We start from the raw sequence: 15395 nt of genomic DNA on the forward strand, positions 1-15395 counted from the left end.
ATTATTTATGGTGCAGCTGTAATGGAAACCAATTTCCCCCGGGATCAATAAAGTATGACTATCTATCTATCTATCTATCACCATCTATCAGTATTCATTGTATTTCGCACACCGCAGGCAGACTGCCAAAACTGCCAGGCAGGACGACAGAGATAGTGATTTCCATTTGAATGACATTTGACCAAAGTCAGCACTCCTCCCAAAACAACCCGTGCACCTTGACCTTATGTATTTATTTATGATTTTTTTGTACAGTTGATCTTCTTTTGCACGTTGGTTGTCAGTCTGAGTTTGTGTGGGGTTTTCCACTGATTTTACTATATTTCTCTGTTCTGTGAATACCTGTAAGAAGATGAATCTCAAGGTAGTAATGGTGACATAGCCTTACTTTGATAACACATTCACAGTGAGTTTATATACAAGATGTACAATGTCAGTAAGATGAAAAAGCTGATTGTGGACTTCAGAAAGGGTAAGACGAGGGAGTATGAACCAATCCCCATAAAGGGATCAGAAGTGGAGAGTGAGCAGCTTCAAGTTCCTGGGTGTGAATATCTCTGGGGATCTAACCCGGTCCCAACATGTTGATGCAGCTATAAAGAAGGCAAGACAGTGGCTATTTTTCTTTAAGCGTTTGAAGAGATTTGGTTTGTCAACTAAAACACTCAAAAACTTCTGTAGTTGTACTGTGGAGAACATTCTGAGAGGCTGCATCACTGTCTGGTATGGGGGGCTACTGCACAGGACTGAAAGAAGCCGCAGAAAGCTGTTAAATTAGTCAGCTGCGTCTTGGGTATTAGGCTCCAAAGTACCCAAGACATCTTCAAGGAGCAATGCCTCAGAAAGGCGGCGTCCATTATTAAGGACCATCACCCTGGACATGCCCTTGTCTCATTGTTACTGTCAGGGAGGAGATACAGAAGCCTAAAGGCAAACACTCAGCAATTCAGGAACAGCTTCTTCCTCCGGCCATCCAGTTCTTAAATGGACATTGAACCCTTGAACACCACCTCACTTTTTAAAAACTATATATTATTTCTGTTTTTGCACTATTTTTAATCTGTTCAGGATTCAGGAACAGCTTCTTCCCCTCTGCCATCCGATTCCTAAATGGACATTGAAGATTTGGACACTACCTCACTTTTTTTAATATACAGTATTTCTGTTTTTGCACATTTTTAATAATCTATTCAATATACATAATTGATTTACTTGTTTATTTATTATTATGTTTTATTTTATTTATTATTTTTTCTCTCTCTCTGCTAGATCAGCGGTCCCCAACTGCCGGGCCACGGACCGGTAGCGGGCCGCAAAGCATGTGTTACCAGGCAGCGAGGAAACGACATGATTTGGCGATAGGAGTCAGCTGCACCTTGCCTCATTCCCTGTCACAGCCACTGTTGAGCCATTACGCATGCAAGGTCATTGCCTACGCGTCATCCATGTCAGCACGGGAAGAAGATCAACTCCTCAAGCTTGCAAATGACGATGGGCTGAGAAGCATGTTTGACATAACATCTCTGCCGGCATTCTGGATCAAAGTCAAGGCTAAATATCCTGAGATAGCCAGGAAAGCACTGAAAACGTTGCTTCCATTTCCGACGTATCTCTGCAATGAATGCAACAAAAACAAAACTGCGGAATAGACTGGACACAAGAAACCCCCTTCGAGTATCGCTGTCTCCCATCACCCCTCGATGGGACGGTCTTGTTGCAGGGAAACAAGCACAGGGTTCTCACTGATTCAGCGATATTAGTGTGTTGCAATGATTTTATATGTTCATATGGGGAAAATATGCGCTGTGCGTTTAATATACAAACATTACTTAAAATGTTATGATGCTATTGACTTATAAGTGACTTATATAACCATATAACAATTACAGCACGGAAACAGATCATCTCTGTCCTTCTAGTCCGTGCCAAACGCTTACTCTCACCTAGTCCCACCGACCTGCACTCAGCCCATAACCCTCCATTCCTTTCCTGTCCATATACCTATCCAATTTTTCTTTAAATTATAATATCGAACCTGCCTCTACCACTTCTACTGGAAGTTCGTTCAACACTTACTTCAAGCTCCCCTGTCCTCCCCTGATAATTGACTTATCACTATATTCATGCGAGGAAAATATGCGCTGTGTGTTTAATATTAAATTCGTTAGATAAACCCTTTTAGAAATGAAATTGAGTGTATCACTTATCACCTATATTCCGGTCGTGATTAACACTCCCCCCCACCCGAACAGAATCACCAAAAACGATCTGTAAAAAATAATCGGCACGTACATGCATGCGCATTGGTGCCCGCACAAGGCTTCATGGTCATGGTAGTCTTTCTCGGGGCGAACACAACGTATTTGACTGCTCCCCTTGTCCATTGGCAACACTACCACCCCCCCACCCCCCGGGTCGGCCGGTCTGCAAGAATATTGTCAATAATAAACCGGTCCGCAGTGCAAAAAAGGTTGGGGACCCCTGTGTTATGGAGAACAAAACCTGGGTAAGACTGTGATACACAGGGAAAAGTGGATACTGTACATCAGAATCTTTTTATCAAAATAAACTTTACTCACAATATAAATTACAAGAATAAACCATGCAATACCTTTTCATTGTTACATTCACAGTCAATGTGTTACGGAATGTCAATTCCATTCCTTAAAACTAATAGGACTGTTGCCACTCGTGACCCCTGGGGTGGTTCACTATTACATTAATTGTGGGGCTTCCTCACCCGACCCGGCCCCTCTCTTTCCTGTAGTGAATGAACCCTACACTGTGGTCCTTCCCCACCGAGCCCTTGCAGTGGCTGCACCAGGTTTCCGTGTGTCCCTCAGCACGAACTCCCGCAGCCTGGAATGTGCCAGTCGGCAGCATTGGGACATCCCCGTGTGTTGGTAGATTAACGTTCTGGAGGGACCAAGACGGGAAATGGTGGCAACACTCAGACCATAAAATAAGGAGCAAGCAGAGGCCATTTGGCCCCTCGTGCCTGACCTCCTTCAGTAAACTCATGGCTACTCTGACCTGACCTCAGCTCCTCTTTCCTTCCTGCTGGATATAACCCTTCATTCTCCTACAGACCAAAAATCCACTTCCCTCACCCTGGGATGCAGAGAGAATTCACCTGCTCTCTCCAGTTCCATCACCCTCTATCCCACCGCTCCCTTGTACAGCAATACTTGGGCAATCCGTTCTCAATCTGTTCAGATTTCAACAATCATAAATCTGTAAAGAACGGCAAAACAGTCTAGAGTGGACGATGTACTCCGGTTTACAACTGGTTTTATCCACCAAAGAATACGAGTTACTTGAGGGTGTGCGAGTGATTTAAGGAGCAGCGAGAACGGGTATAAACCAATAAAAGAACCAGTTCACAAATCAAAATCCAGGGAGGTAGAGGCTGAGTGGGCTGAACAGAAGAGTGGGTGGCTTACAACAAATACTGAGCTCCACAGGGGAAAGAATTTACAAGATCACAAGACAAAGGAGCAGAAGTAGGCCATTCGGCCCATCGAGTCTGCTCCACCACTCCAACATCAGCTAAACTATTCTCCCATCTAGTTCCAATTTCCAGCTTTTTCCCTATGTCCCTTGATACCCTGACTAATTAGATACTTATCAATCTCCTCCTTAAACACCCTCAATGATCGGGCCTCCACAGCTGTATGTGGCAATGAATTCCATAAATCCACAACCTTCTGTCTAAAAAAAATTCTCCTCATCTCTGTTTTAAATGGGTACCCTCTAATTCTAAGACAGTGGCCTTTTGTCCTGGACTTACCCACCAAGGGAAACAGCCTTTCCACATCTACTCTGTCTAACCCTTTCAACATTCAAAATGTTTCTATCAGATCCCCTCTCATTCTTCTATACTCTAATGAACACAGTCCAAGAGCTGACAAATGCTCCTCATATGTTAGCCCCTGCATTCCAGGAATCATCCTCGTAAATCTTCTCTGAACTCTCTCCAGCATCAGTACATCCCTTCTAAGATAGGGGGCCCAAAACTGCACACAGTATTCCAAATGAGGTCTCACCAGTGCCCCATAGAGCCTCATCAACACCTCCTTACTCTTATACACTATTCCTCTTGAAATGATTGCCAACATAGCATTCGCTTTCCTTACCGCCGATCCAACCTGGTGGTTAACCTTTAGGGTATCCTGCACGAGGACCCCCAAGTCCCTTTGCACTTCCGATTTTTGAATTTTCTTCCCATCTAAATAATAATTTGCCCGATTATTTCTTCTTTCAAGATGTACAACTGTACATTTCTCAACATTGTATCTCATCTGCCATTTCTTTGCCCACTCTCCTAAACTGACCAAGTCTCTCTGCAACCTTTCTGTTTCTTCAACATTTCCTGCTCCTCCACCTATCGGTGTCATCCGCAAACTTAGCCACAAGATCATTTAATCCATAATCCAAATCATCGATATACATCGTAAAAAGAAGTGGCCCCAACACCAACCCCTGTGGAACACCACTAGTAACCGGCAACCAATCAGAATAGGATCCCTTTATTCCCACCCTTTGCTTTCTGCCTATCAGCCAATGCTCCACCCATTCCAATATCTTTCCTATAATTCCATGGGCTTTCATCTTATTAAGCAGCCTCTTATGCGGCACCTTATCAAAGGCCTTTTGAAAATCCAAATACACAATATCCACAGTCTCTCCCTTGTCAATCTTATTTGAGATTACCTCAAAAAATTCCAATAGGGTGGTGAGACAGGATCTTCCCTTCATGAAACCATGCTGGCTTGGGCCTATCTTGTCATGCACCTCGAGGTATTTCATAACCTCATCCTTGAGGATCGACTCCATTAACTTTCCAACTACTGATGTCAGACTAATAGGTCTCTAAGTTGCTTTTTGCTGCCTCTCTCCTTTCTTATATAGCAGAATTACATTTGCGACCTTCCAACCCTCTGGAACCATGCCAGAGTCTATTGATTTCTGGAAGATCATTTCCAATGCCTCCGCAATCTCCAAAGCCACCTCCTTCAGAACCTGTGGGTGCACCTCATCTGGTCCAGGAAACTTATCTATTCTTAGTCCATTTAGCTACCCAAGTGCTTTCTCTCTAGTAATCTTGACTGTACCTAATTCTATTCCCTGAGACCTCTGGCTATCAGATATGTTGCTAATGTCTTCCACTGTGAAGACTGATGCAAAATACTCATTTAGTTCCTCTGCCATCTCTTTGTTACCCATTACAATTTCTCCAGCATCATTTTCAATCGGTCCTATATCTACTCGTATCACTCTTTTACTCTTCATATATTTAAAAAAACACTTAGTTATCCTTTTTTATATTAATTGCCAACCTCCTTTCATAATTCATCTTTTCTTTCCTAATGGCTTTCTTAGTTTCCTTCTGTAAGTTTTTAAAAGTCGTCCAGTCCTCAGTTTTCCCACTAATTTTTGCTTCCTTGTACGCCGTCTCTTTTGCTTTTATTTTAACCGTAACCTCTCTCGTTAGCCACATTTGTGCCATTTTTCCATTCATGATTTTCTTTTTTCTTGGAATATATTTTTCTTGTACTTTCCTTATTTCTTGTAGGAATTTCATCCAATTCTGCTCTACCGTCCCTCCATCTAGCTTACTTTTCCAATCTACTTGGGCCAGTTCCTCTCTCATACCACTGTAATTTTCTTTGTTCCACTGAAATATCAATACATCTGATAGCAGCTTCTCCTTTTCAAATTTGAAACTGAACTCAATCATATTATGATCACTACTTCCAAGGGGTTCCATTACCTCCAGCTCCCTAATCGCCTCAGGTTCATTACACAGCACCCAATCCAAAACAGCCAATCCCCTGGTGGGCTTATGGACAAGCTGCTCCAAAAAGCCATCCTGTAGACATTCTACAAACTCCCTCTCCTGAGATCCAGTACCTTCCTGACTTTCCCAATCCACTTTCATATTAAAATCCTCCATAATTATCTTGACAGTTTCCTTCTGACACGCTTTTTCTATTTCCAGCTGCAACTTGTAGTCCACATCCCGGCTGCTGTTTGGAGGCCTGAATATAACTGCTATTAGTGTCTTTTTACCCTTGCCATTTCTTAATTCTACCCATAAGGATTCTACCTCTTCTGATCCTATGTCCCTTCTTTCTAGTGATTTGATATTGTCGCTTACCACCAGGGCCACGCCACCCCCTTTACCTACCTTCCTATCTTTCCTATACACTGTGTATCCTTGGACATTCAGCTCCCCATCACATCCATCATTTAGCCATGACTCGGCGATGGCCACAATGTCATATCTTTTAACCTGTAGCTGTACACCAGGGTTATCCACTTTGTTTCTAATGCTGCGTGCATTTAAGTACAGTACATTTAGATCAGTATTTTGCTATATTTCTATCGCACAGCAAATTATCCACAATTTTATATACTTTAGTCATGCTCCCTCTTAGTCTAAGTCCCCCTCCACCAGGTTCAAGAACAACTACTTTCCTTCAGATATTCAGTTATCAACCCAACTGGTTAAAACCCTAATCACTTCGGTTTAGCAACACTATGAGCACTTTGCTCTCAGTCTGAGTTTTATTTTGTTCTAGTTGTGCTTTCTTGTACAAAAAACTGTGTATGATTGATGTTTTTCTTGTGAACACTGCTCACCTGATGCCATGAGTCTGTGATGTTGCAGCAAGTGTTTCATTGCACCTGTGTTTATACATGTACTGTCATACGGTGGGCACTGGGAGTGGACCCAAATGCAAGACACGGACACTGAAGTACTGGGAACTGCACTGGACTAGAGTTAGGGACGGGACTGGCCATAGACTAGGAGCTGGGACAGGAACACAGACTTGGGCTAGGACTTTGACTGGGAAAGTGGGACCAGGACAAGGAACTGGGAACTAGGAGCCTGGGTTTGGACTCCGAGCCAGAGACTGGACAAGGTCCCAGAACGAGGCAAGGACATGATGTGGCTACAGGACTAGACGAGGCTTAGGTTCTTGGACTCTGAGCTAGAGACTGGGCAAGGACCTAGAACCTGTGTCTTGACTCGGGCTCAGACCCTGGAACTGGGTGAGGACATGACGTGGCTACAGGACTAGACAAGGCTTGTGTTCTTCGAGGCTTGGGTATGGACTCTGAGCCAGAGACTGGGCAAGGACCCAGAACCTGAGTCCTGACTAGAGCTCGGACTCCGGAACTAGGCGAAGACATGACGTGCTACAGGACTGGACATGGCTTGGGTTATTCGAGGCTTGGCTACAGGACTAGGCGAGACTTGGGTTCTTTGAGGCTGGGTAACTTACTAGGATGCAGGGCCGGGATGACTGCTGAGGTAAACCACCGAGGAAACTGTCAGGGATTCAGATGGAGAGGGGAATGGAACAGTCCAGCCTCAGGGTAACAGCAAAGATGGCCTGACTTCCCAACGGAGGTGAGGATGGGAAAGGACAGATCCAACCGCAGGGTAATGGCAAGGACGGCCTGACTTACCCCACGGAGGCAAGGACAGGAAGGGAGCTCAATCGGAGGTGTCTTGAAGTCTCGGGGTGGCCAGCAACCTTGGCTGGCTACAGAAACAGCCGAATCCATATCCAACTCGGAGAGGCAGACAGCCACTCAGCTGGTCCCGGAAACGGCCAAATCCATACCACAATGACTGCTCCGACTAGAGACAACAAGGCTTCATGAAGTGGTGGTCCTCCAACCAGGCCTAGAGATCACGAATAGCTGGTCTAGCCTTCCACCAGCAGGTTGCTCCAAGGGGATACTGACAAGACAAACCAGCACCCACATTCGACCCCAGGGCCACTTATATTCCCAGCCCCAAGATGAACATCAGGTGGCTATGATTAAGCCCAACTGAAACAAGGGACAGCCGGAAGACCTGGAGTCCGGAGTCCATGAACCAGACTGTGAACCGGAACGCAGATTTCACGGACCAGACCATGACATGTACTTGTGTGTGTGAGACAATGAACTCAACTTTCACTTTGATGCTCTATCTCAATGATCTGGTCATACACAGGATGTTCTGCTATGGTGGACTGCAGCCCTGTCCTCTTGTTCCAGGTGGAGAAAGTCCTGAGAAGGGGCCTCATTGAGCAGAGATCCATTAGGCAATGGTTGGCCAGAATGTGTTTGGAGTCCTGAGAAGAGGAAGGGTAATGGACCAGCTGGGATGTAGCCTGAATGGTGGTGAAGCGGCTGATCTTATGTGTGTTGCTGTACATCAGAATCTTTTTATCAAAATAATCTTTACTCACAATATAACCTACGCAAGTGGCCGACGCGCGTTGTGAACATTTATACTTGTGTGCTGGTCTGTCTGCGTCGCACATGCGCACACACCTGCCTGTGCAAGGCTTCATGGTCATGGTAGACTTTCTCGGGGTAAAGTTTAAAGCAAGCTACTTTTTCGTAAAAGCGAAATGTGTCCTCCATAATTTCGGAGGTCTGTAAAGCTTTATGGAAAGCATTGCAGCCAGAGTTCCTTCCCTGCCCTTCAGTCGCCCGATGGGAAACTACTTCAGCGTAGGAGGAAATGCAATGCTGCCAAGCGGATCAATCACAGTTGTTGTGGTCTTTGTTTAGGTCAAAGTTCAGAATCAGGTTTATTATTACCAGCATGTGATGTGAAATTTGCTAACTTAGCAGCAGCACCTCAATGCAATTTATAATCTAGCACAGGGGTCCCCAATCGTTTTTGCACCGCGGACCGGTTTATTATTGACAATATTCTTGCAGACTGGCCGACTCCGGCGGGGCGGGGAGGGTGGTGGTGGGGTGGGTAGGGTTGCCAACGGACAAGAGTAGCAGTCAAATACATTGTGTTTACTCTGAGACAGACTACAATGACCATGAAGCCTTGCGCAGGCACCAGTGTGCATGTGTGTACATACCGATTTTCTTCTACAAATCGTTTTTGGCGATTCTGTTTGGGGGGGGGGGTGTTAATCATGACCGGAATATAGGTGATAAGTGGCTAATACACTCAATTTCGTTTCTAAAAGGGTTTATCTAACAAATTTAATATTAAACACACAGTGCATATTTTGCTCGCATGAATATAGTGATAAGTTAATTATCAGGGGAGCTTGAAGTAAGTGTTGAACGAACTTCCAGTAGAAGTGGTAGAAGCAGGTTCGATATTATCATTTAAAGAAAAATGGGATAAGGCCGAGATCGCCTGTTTCCGTGCTATAATTGTTAATGTTTGGATATTAAACACACAGCACATATTTTCCCCATATGAACATATAAAATCATTGCAACATACCAATATCGCTGAATCAGTGGGAGCCCTGGGCTTGTTTTCCTGCAACAAGACCGTCCCATCGAGGGGTGATGGGAGACAGCGATACTCGAAGGAGGTTTCTTGTGTCTAGTCTATTCCGCAGTTTAGTTTTCGTTGCATTCATTGCAGAGATACGTCGGAAATGGAAGCAACGTTTTCAGTGCTTCTGTGGCTATCTCAGGATATTTAGCCTTGACTTTGATCCTGAATGCCGACAGAGATGTTATGTCAAACATACCTTTCAGCCCACCATCATTTGCAAGCTCGAGGAGTTGATTTTCTTCCTGTGCTGACATGGATGATGCGCGGGTAATGACCTGGCGTGCGTTCAAGCTCAACAATGCGCGACAGGGAATGAGGAAAGATGCACAGACTCATATTGCCAAATCATATCGTTTCCTCATGGCTGGGTAGCACATGCTTTGCAGCCCGGTGGTTGGGGTCCGCTGCCGTAACACACAACACACTGGAAAGAAAACCAGCGGAAGTTAAGTCTGTGGCTGATCACGCCCCACCCCCTTATTTACATACCACAATGCTTTGCGCAAATGAAAACGAATATAATTCCTTTTGTAATTCGCAGCAAGACGAAATCAACTTTCTGCAGCTTGGAGAAGTTCTGTTAAATCGTTGTTTCTGTTCCAGTGTGATTTGGACTGTATTCCTTGGAGATTAGAAGAATGAGGGGAGACCTCATGGAAACATTTCCAATGTTGAAAGGCATGGACAGAGTGGATGTGGCAAAGTTGTTTCCCATGATGGGGGAGTCTAGTACGAGAGGGCATGACTGAGGATTAAAGGGTGCCCATTCAGAACAGAAAAGCGAGGAAATTTTTTTAGCCAGAGGGTGGTGAATCTATGGAATTTGTTGCCACGGGCGGCAGTGGAGGCCAAGTCATTGGGTGTACTTAAGGCAGAGATTGATAGGTACCTGAGTAGCCAGGGCATCAGAGGTTACAGTGAGAAGGCGGGGGAGTGGGACTAAATGGGAGAATGGATCAGCTCATGATAGAATGGCGGAGCAGACTCGATGGGCCAAATGGCCGGCTTCTGCTCCTTTGTCTTATGGTCTTATGGGCTTATTTCCCGAACCAGGCAGTGATGCAGCTGCTCAGGATGCTCTCGATACATCCTCTGTAGAATGTGGTGAGGATGGGGGGTGGGAGGTGGGCTTTTCTCAGCCTTCGCAGAAAGTAGAGACGCTACTGGGCTTTCTTGGCTATGGAGCTGGTGTTGAGGGACCAGGTGAGATTCTCTGCCAGGTGAGCACCAAAAATTTGGTGCTTTTAATGATCTCAATGGAGGAGCCATCAATGTTCAGTGGAGAGTGGTCACGCCGTGTCTCCTGAAGTCAACAACCATCTCTTTTGTTCACATTCAGAGACAGGTTGTTGGCTCTGCACCAGTCCGTTAGCCGCTGCACCTCCCCTCTGTATGCTGACTCATCGTTCTTGCTGATGAGACCCACTATGGTCGTGTCATCGGCGAACTTGATGTGGTTCGAGCTGTGTGTTGCAGCACAGTCGTGGGTCAGCAGAGTGAACAGCAGTGGAGCAGGGGGGGCCCCGTGCTCAATGTGATGGTGTTGGAGATGCTGTTTCCAATCCAGACTGACTAAGGTCTCCCAGTCGGGAAGTCTAGGATCCAGTTGCAGAGGGAGGTGTTCAGGCCCAGTAGGCTCAGCTTTCCAATCAGTTTCTGAGGAATGATTGTGTTGAATGCTGAAATGAAGTCTATGAACAGCATTTGAACGTATGTGTCTTTCTTGTCCAGGAAGTGGGAGATGGCAATGGCGTCTGTCGAATGGTTGGGACGGTACGTGAACTGCAGGGGGTCCAGTGAGGGGGGCAGCAGGGTCTTGATGTGCCTCATGACGAGCCTCTCGAAACATTTGTTACGTAACCGGCAACAATGAATATTAATCGAAACAGGTTTTATATAAACAACCGAACATTTATTAAACACGTATAAATGACAAGGGGAAAAAACAAAGGAAAACTTTGACCGGAGGTTAAACAGGTACGCAGCCGTTCATCAACTCCACTCAGCTCTGGCTCTTAAAGAGTTAAATGCAGAACCAGTTCTTAAAGCGATAACTTCAAAAGTCCAACAGTTTCACACATTCAATTGGGAGAGACTTCTCTGGAGAACGATTTCTTCACCGACGCACCTTTACTGCTGGTTCCGTCCACAGGATTCCTGATGCCGAAAATACACATTTTAAATCGACTGACCTTAAATTGTTTAGAGAGAGAGAGAGCCTTTGTGCATGAACTCATTGCGCTATTGCAAGAGTTATCTCAATGCAACTTCTCTTCAACAAAGACTCAATAAGGTGGATGCTTTATTAAACTGCCAAATGATGCCGACTCCTCTCAATCCTTCACTTCGACGAATTCTTCACTCTCCCTTCAAAACTGTCGGAATTGAGTAAATTGGCACTTCCAGCCACAAATTCCCAGTCCAAGTAATATGGAATCTTTCAACAGAACGTACAACCGTTTTAAAAATGAAACTGCGTCACAAAAACAAACGCAACAGAAACAGAGGCACAACACGTTCTACCCGGAAATCTACAAACTCAAAAACCCCACTGCGTCACCTGAGTCGACTCTTATATAGTCACGGGGGCACATGTCATCACGTGACCTCACAGCGGGAAAATCACATCTGGTGACCTCCAAAAGACCATTACAGCATTCTCACAAAAAAAAACAGATTTCCTTGAGCATGTAACACATTTCATGATGATGGATGTGAGTGCAACAGGACGGTAGTCGTTGAGGCTGGACACTGAAGACTTCTTCAGCACAGGGACAATGGTGGTGAACTTGAAGCATGTTGGAACGACGGTGCTGCTCAGGGAGATGTTGAAGGTGTCAGTGAGAACATCTGCCAGCTGGTCTGCACATCCTCTGAACACTCTGCCAGGAATATTGTCTGGTCCAGCAGCCTTCTGTGGGTTGACCCTGCATAGAGTTTTCCTCACATCGGCCATGGTAAGACACAGCACCCGGTCATTGGGAGGAGGAGTGGTCTTCCTCGCCACCACGTCATTTTCTGCCTTGAAACAAGCATAGAAGTTGTCCAACACATCTGGGAGGGAGGCATCACCAGCACTGGCAGGTGATGTTGCCCTGTAGTTGGTGATGTCCTGAAAGCCCTTCCACATGTGCCGCGTGTTGCCGCTGTCCTGGAAGAGGCTGTGGATTCGCCGGGTGTGTGCACGCTTTACCTCTCTGATGGCCCGGGACAGTTTGGCCCTTGCTGTTGTTAGGGCTGCCTTAGTGCCTGCTCTGAAGGCGGAGTCACGGGTCCTCAGCAGGAGGACCCATGGTCATCCGTGGCTTCTGGTTTCTTTTAACCAAAAAAATCTGGTTAGCGCGTGTAGTGACGGCCTTGGCCACAGTGACGTCATCAGTGCCCTTGCTGACGTAGCTAGTCACTGACGCCGTGCACTCCTCTAAGTCGCTTGCAGCCTCCCTGAACATGTGCTCAAAGCAGTCTCGAGGAGCAGAGACAGCTCCAGCTGGCCAGGTTTTCACCTGCTGCTGAACTGGTCTGGAGCGCCTGTCGAGCGGTGTGTATGCTGGGGTTAGCATAGCCGAGATGTGGTCTGAGTAACCGAGGTGCGGGCGGGGCTCCGCTCGGTACGCGTTGGGAATGTTTGTGTAAACAAGGTCCAACGCGGAGAGGTTGGGTGGGGAGGAGACCGACCCTCATCAGCGGTGTGGACAGATAAGCAACATGGTGCCCAAGGAGTGGGTGGAATTGTTAATTTGGGAAAGTATTAGAGCCATTGCCTGCCTTTATTGTTGAAAATTTTGGTTGTTAATAAGTCTTAACTCTTGACCAAGGGTTGAGAGTAAACGCATGATTTACTGTAAACATCTTTCATTTGTAAATGAACACAGAGTCAACGCAAAATTTTTATTGTTAATAACTGTATTGAATAAGGACTCACAGTCAACGAATGGTTTTCTTTTCTTGTATGTAATTATTTTTATTTTGTAATATTTCTGAATAAAGTATTTTTGGAAAAAAAAGTTCACCCCTCTCGTTACAAAGCCCACATACTGATGGAATTTGGGGAGCACTGACTTGATGTTCGCGTGGTTAAAATTTCCGGCGACAATAAACAGTCCATCAGGGTGTGCCTTCTGCAGTTCGCTCATCTATCTATCTCTATATTATTATACTACTGAAACTCTCATGCTCTGTCTGTCTGTGTCCCCCAATTAGCGCAAACGGTGCACTACAGCGGCACTTTTTTGGCTAAATCGAATTAAAATGTGCTAACTTACAGAATGCAAGCAAAGTTCAGGGTTATATATTCGTATAAAATTGCTCATTCGCCAAAAATCTTCACCCGAGACCTGATCGACCATCATGGAAATCGGGACGCGACAGCCCGACGCATGCGCACGGCCAGCCTCAACAGCGACACCTACCGGAGCAGAAGGGCAGGGCAGCTCTATTTGGATGGGTCACGTTCTGCTAATCACCATCAGCATGTGCAGGATTGGGACAGATCTAACTGCCACCCATCAATGAGAGATAATTAAATCTTATTGTAATCACGTACTTGGAGACACCCATAAAACCCTTTGCTGCAGTCAAAGGACAGCGGTGACTATATCACAACCATTTAGGACAGCACCAACCAGATCATCAAGAATAATCAGCATCCTTTGGTGTTAGTGCTTAGTATCTTCTATCTAGTATTAGGGTAAAAAAAATGGTCAGTCTAATTATGCCGCGTGAAAAGGGAAGGGGGTCATTATGGTCAAGAGATGACGCCAACCATTTCGGGAAGCGGCAAGGAGAGGGAGAGAACAAGAATCGGATGAGGCATGCACATCTCCAGGATCAGAGACAAACAAGAAACAGCAGAAGAGCTGAAGAGATGGGGGATGAAAGGAGTGCACGTCTCCAGAATGACAACGAGAGGCACAAGGGTAGCAGATAAACCAGAAATGATGCCATCAAAAGTGTCCTTCATTAAATGAGGAGCAGCTATATTTGCTTTGCTACGCATCGTTCTTCTTTACTAAACTGAGGTTTTCTACTTCAGTTTCCAAAGCAAAGTGATACGAATAGCATTCAGGAAAATTTAATATTCATTCTGGTCACATCAGACTGCACAACCCTTCTGTAACGCCCAGGTCTATCGGCTCGTGTTTATCTAGGGGACACCCGTCTGTCCGCCAAACCGTGTCTCACGGTTGCATAGTTGCTGTGTAATGCCACCTGGTATAAACTCACACATCAAATATCAGACAGCACACAATATACGATTTACAGATTACACTTTATAAATCTTACTGGAACTATGCAATTAATAGAGATACAATATAAAAGGGAAAGTAAAAGGTGCCAAACTTATCAGAGTTCAACCACTTCGTGCACAACCGTTGCAGCTCAATTAATGGGTTCCTCTTTCCACCATGCAATCCCCTCCGACTCCCTCGACTCGCCACTCGGGACCAACCCTGGTGGTCGACCAGAGCGCGTCCAGCACGTCCTTCCTCTTCGGGTCTCCTCCTGAAAACCCCGCCAAACCACACGGTTCCCAGCCATATGAGACAGAGTATCACCCACAAAAAGAATAACATGGACACTCATTGGTTCGTTCACTCTCTTATCAATATTATAACCCAAACAAACAGGGAGAGAGAGAACGCCTTACATCGCAGTTATTATTACAGAAAAGCCATTTTTATTATAACATAACAAAGAAGCCACTTTATTAGCCTTAGCAGTAATGTAAAAGAAGAAACCCCTTACACTTCTCTCAAAGGGTGCCCCAACAGGTCACCCCGTTGTCTAGTGGTCTGATACAGTTCACAGAGCGCCTCCTTAGCATTAGCGCTGGGGGCAATATACACACCGACTATAAGGACAGTGGTGAATTCCCATGAGCAGTTTAAGGCCCATATCTAAGAAAATGTGTTGGCAGTAGAGAGGTTCCAGAGAAGGTTCTCGGGAATGATCCCTGGATTGAAACGGTTAACATTTGAGGAATGTTTGATGATTCTGGGTCTGTAAATTTGAAGGTTAAATTTGAAGACAAAATATAGTATTGATGGTAAGACTCTTGGCAGTGTGGAGA

General features: G+C 45.4%; 1 protein-coding gene across 1 annotated transcript in view; it reads right to left on the reverse strand.

Annotated features, from left to right (window-relative positions):
* Positions 1 to 1094: 1094 nt before the first annotated feature.
* Positions 1095 to 15395, reverse strand: part of tmem178a (transmembrane protein 178a) — a 54069-nt gene continuing 39768 nt past the window's right edge. Inside the window, exon 6 of the transcript XR_011886884.1 lies at positions 1095 to 1106. The gene's annotated coding sequence lies outside the window, so the exon portion shown is untranslated. The remainder of the gene's footprint in view (positions 1107 to 15395) is intronic.

This window comes from Mobula birostris, chromosome 8, assembly GCF_030028105.1.
Source record: "Mobula birostris isolate sMobBir1 chromosome 8, sMobBir1.hap1, whole genome shotgun sequence".
In the NCBI taxonomy this organism is placed as follows: domain Eukaryota; kingdom Metazoa; phylum Chordata; class Chondrichthyes; order Myliobatiformes; family Myliobatidae; genus Mobula; species Mobula birostris.